A 12,555-nucleotide genomic window follows, 5' to 3' on the forward strand; every position below is an offset into this window, starting at 1 on the left:
ATGACTTACAGGATGTTTTGATGCAAGCAGTTAAGCAACATGGTGTGGAAGTTAAAGATCTCTGGGTTAAGAGATTGGAAGAATCATATGAAACTGTGGCATCTGCTCTCCAGAGGTTTATAGTTCCAGATTGCATAGAGCAACGGGCGGATAAATTATGTGAAGAGGTTGAAGATTGTGGAGATTTGGAAAATGACAAGTTTGAAAAGCTGGGAAAGGAAGCTGTAACAGATTTGGTTATGGTTCTGGTGTACCTCCCTGTGGAAATTTTGAGAAAAAAAAGCTTATATAGAATTAATTCACGGGTCGTGCATCAGAGAAAACCAGCTGAAGATGTTGCTGTTCGTGCCTTTGGAAGAAGCTTACAGGCTTATTACTTGCAAAAATTTCGGACACATTATAAAATGTAAAAGGAAGACTTATTGATCTTGAAGGTTGATTTTGTATCAGTGATGTGAAAAAGAATGAAAAACTGGGGGGAGATGCAAAATGGAGAGCTGGGATAGACTAATAAGGAATGTTTTTGAAGCTTATATCTTTAAAATTTTGGATTAATACTATGGTTTGAATTTGTTATAAGACATTAGATGATTAATGATATATAATTATATTATTTTAAAGGATTTAAATTTTGTATTTAATGGAATTATGATTATAAGAGAAATGGTAAAGTTTAATTTTTAGATATTTGGATTTGGGGAAGATGGATAATTATATTTTGAGTTTTGGTGTTAAAATAGAGTATAATTTTTGTTTTTTTATTATTTGAGTTAAAGTTTTTTTTATAATTGATTGCTTTATGAGGTTAATTAGTTCTGGGAAGTCGGGGAGGGGATTAAGGGGAAATTATAAATTGATGTATTTAATTATTATAGGTTTATAATGGAATTGTATTGATAAGAGGATATGCTCGGCTAGTACCCCAAGCTGCACTCGATGAGGTGGTTAAGAAGGCAGAGGGGATGTAGGAGGTGGTAAGAAGGAAGGAGGAGAGGTTGTGGGTTTAGGGGGAGGAAGGAGAGGAAAGTAGATACGGATGGAGGCAGGGCGGGGACTGCCGAGCGTATCCGAAAATGTTTTGAGTAAGATTATTTTTATTTCTTGCTGGTGTATGTAGATGCATCATTTGTACTTGTTGTTCAATTAAAAATAATAAAAATTTTATGGAAAAAAAGAGATAGACAATGACTGCAGGACTGATATCCATCACTTATTCCACTGTCTATTAGAGAGGGGGCACAAGGCATCACCCACAAACTCCAGTATTTACAAAGGGAGGTAACCTACCTAGGTTATGTCATCTCCCCCTGGAGAAATAGACAAGACTTTCCACAGCAAGAAATTCAAACCTCGCTCCATCACTGACTAGAAAAACTGCCCAGAGTGGTTTCCGCAACAAGTTAAGTATATCAGATACTTTTGTATCTCATTCACAGAAGTGAAGCACTTATTGAAAGCGGATACCCAGTGTCTGGAGCAGCTCCATTCAGAGGGAGAAAGTGCCACTATAGCCTATTCACCAACAGAATGATTGCCAGCTACAGGTTTCACAAGAAGCCAAAGGCTAAAGGGATTAAAACACAAAGAATAACATTTAATCTACATTCCCCCACTTGACCTAGAGTACAGGATATGACCCCTCAACCTCAATAGGAGCTAACCCAGCACAATTAAAATATTAAAAAGCACACATACAAGCCCATTGCACAACAAATCTGGATATTTCAATTACAAAGCCCAGAAACCATATAAAAATCCATCTGCTCACCAGACCAGGTTGTCAGCTGTCCCAGAACTGATCTGAATCACTTCACTTCCGAATAAATCAACCCCTTTCTAGCAGCTGGCTTCGATCTCCTTTATTTCTGCTAAGGTAACATTTCTGTTTTTTGTTTCCCAGCTGGAAGAATGAGCCCAGCATTCAATTTCCGACAAATATTTTATTATTTTTCAAGAAAGACTAAAAAATAGTTTTGATTTTGTGCACCCCTGAGAAGATCTTGTGTGATATCCAGAATTCTTAGGACCACACTTTAAGAAACACCAAGTCTATGATATTAGAAGTTGTTTCCAGATATTGCTCTGGAAGAAAAGTAATAAATAAAATAAATAATGAAATGAAATGAAATGAAATAATAAAATAAAATAATATAAAATAAAATAAATAATAATAAAATAAAATAAAAAATATAAGTAAAATAAAGTAAAAAAATACACAAGCCCAAGTGATTGACGAGATGTTTTATCTCCATACATATTTTGCATGCACAAAGTTGAAAATTGACAATCACTTTATATTGAGCCAAAGCACAGATCTTGCTTTTCTACTCAAGTTTAAAAATAGATTATCTCGGTATTCTAAAATGAAGATTTTACTGCCCTAGGGGATAGGAAGGACTGGAAATTAGGAGGACAAATCAAAAAAGGCAAGAGGAAGTTGTGGCAACAATATCAAAACCGATCCCTTTGTAGAGGTATGTGATGGTGCCACTGCTATCTTGTCTTCTTTTACCCTCATATATATCTCAGAGGCCACTGAAAGGAAACTACGCTTTTTGCTGAATATGCAAAAAACACCATGAAAAATGACAGACAGTAACCAAGCATGCTTTTATCATGCTTATTTGACAATAATTGATCATCATTATGTTAGCATTCCATCTTAAATACTTATCCTTTAGACATAAAAGATTAGTATGCTATGCATATGCATGTTGTTTACCTGATGTCAACCTCTTTAAAGGAAAGTATTCATTTATTTACAAGTATAACAAATACATGCAGAGAATGATTGGGATAAGAAGAATCTGTCAAGGGAACAAAAAATCATTAGTTGTGTCTTTGTTTATAAATTGTTTGAATAAGTCATATTGTTTGAATTATCTAATCACTCCATTATGCATCACCAGAGGCTACTAATTCTCATCCCATGCATAATCAGGGAGAGATAAAGGCAAGCCCTTAAGATAACAATCAAAACTTTCAATCTTAAAACACAAAAGGATCTCAGATTGTACTTAGTTTTTGTAGGTTATGGAATATTGAAAGAAGCCTTATTTTTTTCCCTATTCCACAGCAATAATTACTGAAAAAGCCAGAGGTTCTTAATACTTATTATGCCTTTAAAAAAAAAAAAAAAACAACCTCAAAAGCAGTAAGCATGTAATATGATAAAATGCAGTCCTCATCTTTTGAGAATACTGTGTATTGTATATCAGCTTTCAGATTTACACATTCCATGGATGTACTAGTTTTCTAGGTATAGAATATAAAAACTATATATATAGTTTTTGGTTTTGGATTTCTGGATCAGAAATCCATTATTGTTTCCTTTCCTGTCAATTGTTGTTTAATTAAATGTAATAAATTCAGTCTCTAGAATAGATCTATCTTCTGATCAGAGTGCAAACAGAAGTAGTTTCCAGTTAACTGTAATAAATCCATCCAGTTTCCCTCCATCTTGTCTTCGTAGAGGAAAGGAATTCCTTCATAGAGGAAAGAAATCTATCTCCCTTCCTTCCAGGTAAGGCTGTAATGTTGAAGAAGTATGCAGACTTAAACTTCGGAACAACAGAAGAAATCCACTTTGCTAGTTCTTCAGCCGTGAGACTATTTCTTTGTTCTTAAACTGAATCAAGGCCCTTTTGTGTATCTCTATCCAAAGATAAATGTTATTCTTTGAAGAATCATTAAAGTTTGGCCATGTTTTTGTAAGAGAAATCCAGCTAGAAGCTGCATATTTCCTCACTGCTCTTTCTTAAATTTCCACCATTTTAATCTGTGGAACTTAATAAGTGAGCAAAGAACAAAAAAAATATTTTCCTCTATATTTCAATCAAAGATTATAACAAAAATTCAATAGAAATAAACTCCAGGTATTTTCCAAATTCAAAAATACAGAATCCAGTGGTGAGAGTCTAATGTCTCTTCACTATTACCCCAAATGTTGCCATGCTTTCCATATGGAAGGGACAGAGTTTATCCAAAACAACATATATCAAAAGGAAAAAAGGAAAAAAGCAATTAAGAGTCTAGAAAGGGGTTGAAATAAATCAGCATTCAACTGCTGATTAACTTTTAAAGCAAAAAGCAAAATAAAACAAAGTCAAAAATTGAAAGTTGAAACTTTGGCATGCTCAGAAAACAAAACTACCTGACAGGAAGATGGATACACCCAGTGACTTTTCAATCTCTTCCAGGGGAAATTGGAATCTTCAAGACCCCCATTCCCTACTGGGTCCATGATCGTCCAAACGTCATCTTGAGTCACTCCTAAGTGCTCCCATTCAAAACCAAAGACCCAGCTTTAGCAGTGAAATCAGCAGATCGTAAGAGAGAAAAAAAAATCTTACTGAGCAGCAGCCATCTTGAGAGGAGGACCAAAAACAATAGAAGTCTTATTAATCTATAGAAAACTTACATTATCCAGAATTGACAGATAAGCATGGGCAAGTTTTCCTTTGTTCAAAATCATCTTCAGGCAGAAGTCACAAAACTGAAGAAATGAAGAAATAATAGATGGATATTTAAAGTGACAACTCTTTAAGTAAGACTTTTCAGTTTTTCCCAAAATAGAGGTTGAAGAGGAAAAAGTTATATTAGTGAAATTATTGGTGAAACTATTACTATCAGATTATATTCTGATAGAAATAAAAAGCATAGCAGTTTCCCAAATTCTAAAAATAGAAATAATATGATCTTAAAATTTATCATCCACCAATCATAGCATCTTCAATTCACTTGTCATGACAAAGCTGAATGCAAGAATATTAGAATCTTTGAGTACAAATATTTAATTAAAAATATGTCAGATTCATACTGACAATGAAAGTTTAATACTTAATAAATCACAACATGTCACAATATATACTTAAATACCAGTTTAAGCAAATCACTCATACAACCATATATCATAATATATTATGCAATTGCCCTCCTACTGTATTTCCTACAACAGAAATGGAATGACCCAGTTTACCAAAACTATTAAGAAGCGAAGTTGAAAACTGAGCCATAATCTTAATTATTTTCCCTACAATGTTACATTGTGAATATACGTGACCAGCAATCTATGGTGTGAAGAATAAGCAGACAAATTTGTTTTGACATCAGAATAAAGTATCTTTACGCTAAAATTTTGGGAGTAATTGGGAACTTAGAATATATGTATTTTGCAGCCCCTTCTTGCATATAAATAATTACAAAACTGAAGTAGGATAGGAAGTCACAGCAACAAAGTCACTTTGAAGCCTGAAAACCCTCCAATAAAAATATACTTCTGTGTTATTAGTTAGGGAGTAATATGTAGATTTATACCTCTCAATGTACATGCTTACTGTTGCCTTTCACATCCTGATTGATAATAAAAATATACACAGAATACACAAAGAGAATACTATACTGCAACAGAAAAAAAATCCATTACAGAGAACCTGCACATTAGGCAAGCAACAGTCTTTTTTTAATTTATGTCCAAAGGATACAGAAATTTTGGATATGCATCCCATCCAGTCCATATTATACTGAATCATCTTTTTTAATCAGCTGGTTCCAATAAATACCATCAGAAATGGAACCTATGTTTACGATTTTATTGACACGAATTATCTTCAGGTCTCCATGACTTGGTGAAACAATGGTACATCATAATATAGCATAAAATTGTATGTCCTATATATCACAAACTCAAACAAAATTCCAAGAAAAGGAGCACTAACAACATCTTTATCAAAGTCTGGAATATTTAAAGTTCTGGTTGCTTTCTTCACTAGTAACAGAACGTGGAAAATCTTTCACAGTCCAAATAGTACATTTCACCTCAAGTAGATCTATTTATTTGGAGGGAGAGTGCTATATGCACTATGTAAGATTTTTTTCCCCCAAAAGAATAAAACTTACATTTTCAACATAAATTAATAAATTCCCTCAAGAGATGAAATTTTCCACATTTCCCATTTCATTTTAAGAAAGACAACTGCATCATACATATTCTGAAGCTAAATCAAACTTAAGAAATAAAATGTATTAATTTATGATTTGTTAAGCACAAAATTAATTATATATATTCTATCTTATGCTAATATTGCTTCCACAAAAATCAATTAAAATGTTAGTTTTTTAAAAAAAAAAATACTGTACTTTAATTTTTTTCACAAGAAAGCAAGTAATGTATTTCTACAAAATATTAATGTCTCATCTTTATCCTTCTCTGCACATTTATTATTGCCCCTTATTCAGGGATCCAGACTTGACATTGTTGGTTGAAGTTCCCATTCTTGTATTAATGAACTTCAATATCAGCTTTTATATTGTGCAATATATTTTTTGTTAATAAAACCAACAATAATATAAGGAGTTCTGAATAAGCTGATATCAAAGGTCAAGCTTCTTTCCAAGGCCAACCTTTTCTAGTGCTCATACTACAACATACTGGGCATGCAACAGTGTGGCCAGTGTTTTAAAACAACTTTCTATGAAATATTATGTAAAATCCTAGTTTAGTGAATCCTGGCTGAGAAGGGGTGTTGTCTTACCTGAACACCTTTTCTCAGCATGATGATGGAGAATCCACGAATGGGTTTAGACGGTCTTCCTGCCCAATTAGACTAAGTCTGACAAAGTAGCCACGCCTCCTGCTGGGCCTTAGCACCTCCCAGACATGATGAAGGCGAAGCTATTGACGATAGTCCGATGTGTTGGCTCCCTTACCCCTAATGCAGGCCCTGATGGACCTAAAGGGGTGGGTGTGGATTCTCCAACATCATGCTGAGAACAGGCGTTCAGGTAAGACAATGCCCCTTCTCCAGCATGAGGATGGAGAATCCACAAATGGGACATAACAAAGCTACCCTGTCCCTACGGGAGGGAATCGATCTGGGCCTGTGTCCCACTTGATGGCACCACTTGCTGGAGCACTCTCCGGCCGAATGAAGCTTCCGCGGAGGCAAATTTATCCAGCCTGTAATGCCTTACGAATGGGGAAGGCAAGGACCAGGTCGCCGCTCTACAAATATCCCCAATAGATGCCTGTGATGTCCACGCTGCTGATGTTGCAGCACTGAAGGTGGAGTGAGCAGTGATATGGCTTGGTCCACCTGCCAAAAGTTGAAGACGAGACCTTCTGCCCCTGGAAGAAGGTTGAAAGGAAATAAAGAGCGCTTCCGACTTGCGAAAGGCTGAAGTCCGCTTGAGGTAATGGTGCAACGCCCTTCGAACGTCCAAGGTGTGCCACTGGCGCTCTAACATGTGAGATGGTCGAGGGCAAAAATTTGGGAGAATTACCTCCTGTGATCTGTGGAACAAAGAATTTACTTTGGGTATGAAGGACGGATCCAGGCGAAGGACCACTCTGTCATTGTGAAAAATGCATAGGTCCTCTCTGACAGAGAGAGCAGCTAGTTCCAAGATGTGTCTGGCCGATGTGATGGCTATGAAGAAGGCTATCTTCATGGTTAAGAACCATAGTGAACATGTCTTGATGGGCTCAAACGGTGTCAAGGTTAGGGCCTGCAAGACCCGCAGGAGTTCCCAAGAGGGATAACGATGAACCGCGGGTGGCTTGGTGTTGGTCATGCCCTTAATGAAGGACCGTACCATGGGGTGCTGAACCAATGGTGTTGAATTGTCACATGCCAGCATCGTGGATAGAGCCGCCACCTGCCTGCAGATGGTGTTGGGTGCCAGGCCCTTGTTGAGCCCCTCCAATAAATACTCAAAAATTTTCAGAATGGTGATGGTTGAGAGATCGAGGTGGTTCTTTGTGCACCAATGACAAAAGTTCTTCCACGAGGAGTTGTAGATCCTGTTGGTTGAGGGGCGTCTGGAGGCCTGAATCATGGAGATTATGCCCACTGAATAGGACTCTCGGGTCAGGACCCGCCGTTCAAGTGCCAGGCGGCTAACTGGAGCCATTGAGGGTCCGGGTGCTGCAGAGCCCCCTGGCTGAGTGCCACACAATCTGGAGGCATCCTCCACTGTGGAGAGATGGAAAGGCTCACGAGGTTGGCAAACCATGACCGTCTCGGCCAGTGCAGAGCAATTAATATCACCTCTGCCTGTTCCTGCAGTATCTTCCGGAAAATGGCTGGGAGCAAAGGGAGAGGGGGAAAGGCATAGAGCAGACCCTCGGGCCATGGACTGCGGAGGGCGTCTGCCTGCTCCGCCCCTGGAGACGGGAACTGGGAGAAAAACCTTGGGAGCTGGGCATTCACTGGGGAGGCGAACAGGTCCAACAGTGGAAGTCCGAACCTTTCAGAGATCTCCCTGAATAGATCGGGATGTGGGCACCACTCTGAGTGATCCACTGTCGACCTGCTCAAGGAGTCTGCCTGCTGGTTTGCCTCTCCTGAGATGTGCTCTGCTTTGAGGGAGGAGAGGTTGGTCTCTGCCCAAGTATTCAGCAGCTGGGCCTCGGTCATGAGGGACTTGGACTGGGTATCTCACTGCCGGTTCACATGGGCTTTCGCTGCCACATTGTCTGTGAGCACTAGGACATGTTGTCCTGCCACCCTATTGCTGAAGTGGCACAGTGCCAGATGTATGGCTCTGAGCTCTAGCCAGTTTATGTTGTGTTTGAGGTCCGACTGTGACCATCGGCCCTGAGCTAACTGTGAGTGTAGGTGTGCCCCCCAGCCGAACAGACTGGCATCCATCGTTAGGGTAAGCCTGGCTGGTTCCTTGAATAAAGAGCCTTTGGCTATCGCTGGGGAGGTCTACCACTGAAGGGACCTTAGGGTTTGTGGAGGAACAATTACCTTCTGGTCAGAGGAGCTGGTGCCCTGTCTTTGAAATGGCAGCAAGAACCATTGGAGGGCTCTGGAGTGTAGCCTGGCCCATGGCACTATTCCCATACAAGAAACCATCTTTCCTAACAGTTGGGAAAGTGTGGCCAGTGTGACCACATGCTCCCTTCGTACCTGCCTGATCAGGGCCCAGATGCTGTCCCGACGTTCCGGTGACAGATAGGCCTTGCAGAGATTGGTGTCTATGATTGCGCCTAGGTGAAGGAGGCGGGTTGAAGGCTCTTTCTGGCTCTTTTGGAAATTCACCAAGAACCCGTGGTCTTGAAGGTCCTGATGGACAAGGCCAGGTCCGACCGAGCCCTCTGCAAGGAGGTGGACTGGATGAGGATGTCGTCCAGGTAACATTGGATCCGTACTGGGACCAGTCTTAGGTGAGCGGCCAGGGCTGCCAAGATCTTGGTAAATACTCTTGGAGCGGATGAAAGACCGAATGGTAGAGCCTTGTACTGGTAATGATGGTTCACGTAACAGAACCTGAGGAACCTTTGATGGTCGGGGAGGATGGGGACGTGAAAGTACACTTCTGTGAGGTTGATAGATATTAGGAAATTGCGCCTTCTGATGCTGGCCAGAATGGACTGAAGTGTCTGCATCTTGAACCTTTTGTAAACAAGGTGAGAGTTTAGTCCCTTCAGGTCTAGTATTGCTCTCCATCCTCCCAAAGCCTTTGGAACAACAAAGAGGATGGAATAGAACCCCCTTCCTAGTTGTCCAGCTGGTACTGGTTCTATGGCTCTGATTTCCAAGAGGTAATGAATGGCTTCGCTCATAAGCCGTACTTTCACCGGATTTCTGGGAGTTGGGCAAGAAATGAATCGTTCTGGGGGATGGGATAAAAACTCGAATGGAAGGCCGCACCTGATGGTGTTGAGCACCCAGGCGTCTGTGGTGGTGGCCTCCCATTCGTGAATGAAAAAGGTAAGTTTGCCGCCTATAGGGAGGGCTGTCCCGGAGTCACTTTTTTCTTCTGAAAGGACGGCTTCCTGTGCCCTGAAAGGGCCGCTTGGCTTGTAATTGCTGTCGAGGCTTGGGAGCGGGACACTCCAGTTGGCGGTCAGGTCTGTAGAGAAAAGGGCGTGGAGGCTGAGCCCACTCTGATCCTGATCCTGAATGGAATGGCGGCCTACAGGTGTACGGTTGGACCACCTGTCCACCCTTCTGTTAAGGTGGGCCAACACCTTATGCTTGTCCCTGTTCTCCACCAGGTAAGGGTTGAGCGCCTCTCCAAATAGTTGTCCTCCATGATAGGGGGCGGTTGCCAGGCGCCACTTTGATTTTAAGTCCACTCGCCATTGCTTGAGCCATAGGAGCCTGCAGGCTGTGACGTTAGAGGCTATGGCTCGGGATGAAAATCTGGCAGCGTGTAGTGATGCGTCCACCATGTATTCGGATGTGGCCACTAACTTACCCAGATTCTGGTGAGCATGAACCTGGTCTGGGGGAATCATGGCTTGGAGCTCTCGAAGCCATATAATGGAAGTCCTGGCAAAAAAGGAGATGGATGTGGATGCCTTCACCGACCATGCCGAGGCTTGATGAGACCTGCGTAAGGAAAACTCAGATTTTCTGTCCTCTACTTTTAAGGCCTCAGCCATGTCTCCTGACACAGTGGAAGAAGAAAAAATAGGTGTTAGCGACTCATCAATGGTTGGAACCTCCAAGAGCTCCGACAAGGCCGGGACGGCGTTAAATAACCTTTTATCCGTTCCCCCTGGTGATGGGAGGGTGCCAGTAGTCCCCTATTGTTTTTTGAGTGGTGTTCAGGAAGAGGGGGGAACAAGGGATATGTCTTTCCGTAATCGTGGGCTCGGAGAAAAGCGGCTTTGAGTCCTGGCTGGTGGAAGGAGCCAGTTGCGGCTCCTGATCAGGGCAAATCTTGGCCGAGGTGATTGCCTTCAGTAGAAGTGATTTGAACAACCCTGGGTCAAATAGACCAACAAATGGAGAGGGGTCCAGAGCAGACTCCTCATCTTCGGATAATTGGATGTCCATTGGTCTGTGCTCCTCGGAGCCTCAGTCTCTGTCCTGAGAGGAGTGATCGGAAGAGACAGAGTCAGGATATTCTGGGACTTCCACCTGGAAGTGAGAAGGAGTCATGGGTGCTACAAATTCTGGCCTGGGCCTCTGGTTGAACGAGGAGGCCATGCCCTGGGCAAATGCTTGAGCGAGTAACGCCTGAAGCTGCTCTGGCCACGCCCCGAGGTTCAGTGGAACAAAGTCTGGCCACTGTGGGTGTGAATGTGGCCTCTGGTGCCGACTGGACCCTGGGCAAAGGGGCCACCCATTGGGGGCTTGGCCCCTGATTGAGGGGCAGAACTTCTCCCTGCCTGGCCTCACCTACTGGGGACCAGGCCCGTTGAACTAGGGAGCCGGATGGGGCCAGATGCGGGTTAAATAGTGTACCCTCATGTGGGACTGGGGGGGCTTGGACCATCCCACTTGTGTTCAACTGTTGAACCTTGAAGAATTGCTTCTCTAAGGCTAGGTGTCTCCTGCTGGCCTCTTTCTCGGCTGCCTTAGAAGGCTTCTTACCAGGAATAGCTTTGGCCTTGGCCTTTCCTGCAGCCTCGGCGGCTGGCGCACTGAAAACAAGACTGCAGCGGAGGCTTTGGGGCCAACGATCAGCTGGCCAACTGTCAGCTGGCGTAGCACGGGCCCTCCGTTCCCTACCGGGAACACTGAGCCCAGCGTTGAACAGATAGCCTGTAGTTGATTTGGCTTAGTTAAATCAGAGGGGAGGGAAAGGAGCCGCTGGGCATTTGGAGCAGTGCTGATCCCAGCACTGTAGTTGGTTAGAGAATCCATGAAGGGGAAAAAGGAAAAATACAACCTGACCAAAAGTCTGATAAGGGAGCCAACCACAATCATGTCCTCCTGGGCTGAAGACTAAGTCATGTCTGGGAGGTGCTAAGGCCCAGCAGGAGGCGTGGCTACTTTGTCAGACTTAGTCTAATTGGGCAGGAAGACAGTCTAAACCCATTTGTGGATTCTCCATCCTCATGCTGGAGAATCACATTTACTCTTTGAGTGCTAGCCCTGAGGTAGTTTCTGGCAGTTTGTCTATGTAAACAGAATCAGTTTTAAAGTCCTCAATGAAACTACATCTATATGGAAGGAAGGAAGCAATGGGGTATCCCAAGGTTCTGTTTTAGGCTCAGCACTTTTCAACATTTTTATAAATAATTTAGTTGAGAGATTAGAAGGGGGACTCATTAAATTTGCAGACAACACCAAGCTGGCAGGAATAGCCAATATCCCAAAATATAAGCTCAAGATCATGTCATCTCAACAGACATGAACACTGGGGCCCTATCCAACAAAATGAAATTCAATGTAGAGAAATGTAAGGTGTAACATTTAGGCAAGAAAAGTAAGGAAACAAAAACAAAATTACAGGTATAGATTAAGTGAATCAGTCTCAACAGATCTTATCCAAGAGGGGGGTGCGGACCTGGCAGGTATCACCGAGACCTGGTTGGGCACGGAAGGGGGAGTGCCCCTCGTTGACATCTGCCCGCCAGGTTTCCAGGTATTCCATCAGCCAAGGACCCGGGTTAGGGGCGGTGGGGTAGCGGTCATTATAAGGGAGAATCTATGTCCGAGGGAGACCACTGTGCCTCAGATAGACGGTGGAGAGTCCCTCCTTGTGAAGTGGGGGCAGGGGGTTCAAGTGGGCCTGTTGATTATATACCTGGCTCCCTGCTATGTATCAACGGCCCTGCCTGAGCTGGCCGACGTAATAGCCGGGGTGGCA

The sequence above is a fragment of the Protobothrops mucrosquamatus genome, unplaced genomic scaffold, assembly GCF_001527695.2.
Source record: "Protobothrops mucrosquamatus isolate PMUCROS unplaced genomic scaffold, P.Mucros_1.0 scaffold131, whole genome shotgun sequence".
Taxonomy (NCBI): domain Eukaryota; kingdom Metazoa; phylum Chordata; class Lepidosauria; order Squamata; family Viperidae; genus Protobothrops; species Protobothrops mucrosquamatus.